Genomic DNA, 4,477 nt, shown 5'->3' on the forward strand with positions numbered 1-4,477 from the left:
CGTTCCTACTCGCACAAACGTGTTGGAACATGACAATGTTGGAAATGCTACACCTATCAAGCAACACCCATATCGTATCAACGCTTCTAAGAGGAAGATAATGAGGGATGAGGTGAAATATTTGTTGGAGAATGACCTGGCTACGCCAAGTTCAAGCCCTTGGAGTTCTCCTTGCATTCTGGTTCCTAAACCTGATGATACGTTCAGGTTATGTACGGATTATCGAAAGGTAAATTCTGTCACAATGCCAGATTCGTTCCCGTAACCCAGACTGGACGACTGTATCGACACTATTGGTGCTGCTAAGTATGTAACTAAGTTGGACCTCTTAAAAGGTTACTGGCAGGTTCCGTTAACTTCACGTGCTTCTGAGATTTCTGCCTTTGTGACCCCAGACAACTTCCTACAGTACTCAGTCATGGCTTTTGGGATGCGAAATGCACCAGCCACTTTCCAACGACTGTTTAACTCCGTATTAGCTGGCGTTCCTAATTGTAGTGCATACCTTGATGACCTAGTGATTTATTCGTCTGAGTGGTCAGATCATGTTGACTCTAAGGGTAGTATGTGAACGGTTGGCAGCTGCTTCTCTAACCCTGAACTTGGCAAAGTGTGAGTTTGGGAAGGCTACTGTTACCTATCTCGGCAAAGAGGTTGGCCATGGACAGGTGCGCCCTGTTGATGCCAAGGTCTTGGCTATAACTGCATTCCCTGCCCCTACCACCAGACTCGGTAGTTGCTCCATTGACCGATTTGCTCACTCCGGCTAGATCATTTGTGTGGTCCCCTGATTGTAAGAGAGCTTTTGAATCTGCGAAAGCACTCTTATGTAGTACCCCTGTACTTGCTGCTCCGGATTTTGAACAACCATTCAAACTTGAGGTAGATGCTAGTGCCAGAGGTGCTGGTGCTGTTCTACTGCAGCAGGACAAGAGTGGAGTAGATCATCCTGTTTGTTATTTTTCCTGTAAATTTAATAAATGTCAAACAAACTATGCAACAATGGAACAAGAAGCTCTTGCTTTGTTGTTGGCTCTGCAATACTTTGAAGTATATATTGGTTCCAGTGCCCTACCAGTGATTGTATATACTGACCTTAACCCCTTAGTTTTTCTCCACCGAATGTACAACCAGAACCAGCGCCTTATGCGTTGGGCGCTGATTGTACAAAATTATAATTTGGAGATCCGCCACAAAAAGGGTTCTGATAATGTATTGGCAGATGCTTTGTCTCGTGTGTAATGATTTTTTTGTATGTTTTGCAAGGTTGACTTTGTTATTGTTGTGAGTATTCATTGTAATACTGTGGTCGCAATCCCTATGGTTGCTCTTTTAAGGGTGGGAGTGTTACGAATACCAGTATCCTGTGTGTGTATCCTGTGTTTTTTTTCTCTCCTTCTCCCCTCACAGGTGAAAATCATCACTCCCCAATCAGTCACCAATCCAATCAGAAGACACACCTCCTCCTGTTTCCTACCCTATCACAGTTCCTTTCCCTTGGTTTAAAAACCCTGTCAGTTGTTTGCTCTAGAGCTCAATCTCTCTGTAAATGCCATGTCTGTAGGTCTCTGTGGTTCATGCTCGCTTTGTGTATTGACCTCTCTTTTGTTTGAGCACCTCCATAGCACTTTGTCCTCACCTGTGAGTATTGTTTTTGGTTATGGTGTTTGTTTGCTGGTGGGAAAAGGGGAAACCAAGACCAAGTTGCCCATGGGCATACACTACCTCTAGGTAGACTTTGTTAAATACACTAGTTAAAACTGGGCGGACCACCCACTGTATTTTTGGTTAGTTAGCTGTTGTTAAAGTAGGCTAGTCTAGCTTAGTGGTGTTTTTGAATACTTGTTTCTTTCCTTGGGTCCAGCTCAGCCCCTTTTCCTGCTCCCCCCAATTACCGTGTGTTTTACAATAAACCCTGAGTTTGACGGTAGATTTCAGTTGTCGTTATTTCGTTCTCACTTTTACTTTGTCACAATTATAATTTGCATGAGTTATGTTACGGGTCTCATTACCACCCCACCCCCCCACCTAGACTGTCGGGCCAAAAGGGATTCGTAACAGTGCTAGTGGTGGGGAAAATCTGGGTTGTGGTTTGTGGATCGACTGTGATGTGAACAGGCATCTTCAGGTTTCCCACACTACACCAGTACCAGACAGTATGTCTTATCTTCAGTCCACTCATGATCACCAATAAGACATTTGTTTTGGTGGAATCCTTGATATGTTGTAATTTCACTAATGTTCCATCTAAAGTCCCAGAATTCCACTTCACACAAGAGCCACCTTTCCTGCACCACTTCGGTTCGGGCGCAGTGCACTCTGACACGGTCGCCAGGTGTACGGTGTTTCATCTGACACATTGGTGCGGCTGGCTTCTGGATTTAATTGGCATTGTGTCAAGAAGCTCTCAACCGCAGCCTCTCCCGTATGGACTCGGGAGTTGCAGCGATGAGAAAGACTGTAACAAGAAATTGGGGAGAAAAAGGGGTAAAAAAAACAACAAAAACATGTCAGATCTTCAACGTTATATCCACATTGAAATGGTGTGGTGTGCCCATTGGGATGTTTCACTATGTTGATAAAAACATGTTATGAAATCTTGTTTGCCAAAAGGCTCAACATAATACAGACTCCAAAAAGATATGGGAACGATTCTGGTTCTTACATAAAGGAATATCATGGCCACGAAGTACCACTTATCAGAAGAAATTAAATGCTCTCCCTATGTATTTTGTTTGTTTGGGATGTTGGTTTGTTATTATTTTTGTATTTTATTGGTTGTGGCCCAATGGGCTCCTGTATAATTTGGTGTATTGTGTGATTCTTGTGTTGAATATGAAAAAATGAAATTGTTTAATGAAAAACAACTGTTTTACTTCACTGAATGTTTGGATTTGCAGACTAACTTTTGTAGGGGGAATATGTGGGATAAAGAAGCTTGGTTCTTAGTAAAAGAACCAGGGTTGGTGTCAATTTTATAAATGTACTCATGAATTGACCCCAACCTTGGTAAGAAGAATGTGTTTAAAGTTACAATTTTTAGTAGGAAACAGCAACCAAACTTGTAATCTTCAGATTAAAAGCAATGCTGATCATTTGATCATATATACACATACCCTTACTTGCGAGTCTGGAGAAGATGAGGGAGAAGGGGAGATGAGGAGCCATGTGTGTGGGATTTTGGTCTATGTCCCTTACCTGGTATGAATGCACATGTGTTTCTAAGACCAAGGTACCAAAGACAATGACTCTACCTCATCTTCATAGGCATCACTGTTTATTACTCGCTTCCTGCTACATTTATGTTAAAATGCCCCCCTCAGTGGCAGCAACTATTACATCCCTTGAGCTAGTTGTAATCTAAGGCTCTCAGTCCTATTTTTAATCTGTTTTTTAAATATTTATGTTTCTCTCACACAATTAACATAAAAGCAAAGACCTCTTGGTAGCAATACTATCAATAGGAAGGCTACACCAGGATTACCCTGGCCTGCACATGTAGTTACCAAGAAATGTGCAGTATCTTGTTCCACCACAAGACTGTCCCATGTACTCACTGACGTGCATATGAGTGAGTATGCTCAGGAATGATTACTTAACATTGACAGGGCAGACAATAGATGCTACTACCTCCTGATTTGCCCTTAAAGTTAAAGCCAGCCAAACAATATGATAAACAGTTTAGTGAGCATTTTGTTCTATAATCAGAATATCAGCTAATCTCATTAACTCCATGTGATACAGATCATATTCAGGGCATTTGTAAATATACTTTTGTCAACTTTACACAAATGTATTTTCAACTCTGCATAAGTCAAGTAATGTATTTGATGTGAAAAGATCTGATGTGATTTGTCAAAATACTAATTAGTGGAAAAAATATTAGAATTGGGCTACCTGTGTAAATGCAGCCATAGGCTTAGAAGTGTAGCCTTCCTATATGATTGTATATTGCCTTTGCCAAAAGGGTTGGGCTTTTATGGCACAGGTGGTAGTGGACTTTCTCTCTAAATAGAGGTCCCATGGTTCAGCCCTGTTACGCTCCAGCTTTACATTCTCAATTTTCTACACATTCATAAAGTCATATCTACACCTACACTGGGTCAAGCTCACTTTGTGCACCCCCTGCTTAATTGGTGGCACCAACGCAAGAGTAAGCTACCCATGTTCACATTGGGGTTGTGCACGGGACCCCTAAATGAGAGTACTATTACCCTGCTACCAAGTTGCCTGTGCTTTTATGGAACAGGTGGTGGTGCTCTGTTCCTTAATCACATCACAATCATGTAAAGTTACTCAATCAATGGTCTGCAGATGACCTACTACAAGGAAATGTAGGTTACTATTCATAATCTCACGCATGGTGCATTGAAAGTGTAAGTTTTGTCAAAATGATTGTGGGCAAATTGTACTGACTGTCAAATTGTGAGCGCTTCAGTACAACCCCCTGTGATTTCTGCATGCGGGTCCACGAACG

Source organism: Oncorhynchus kisutch, linkage group LG8, assembly GCF_002021735.2.
Source record: "Oncorhynchus kisutch isolate 150728-3 linkage group LG8, Okis_V2, whole genome shotgun sequence".
Classification (NCBI taxonomy): domain Eukaryota; kingdom Metazoa; phylum Chordata; class Actinopteri; order Salmoniformes; family Salmonidae; genus Oncorhynchus; species Oncorhynchus kisutch.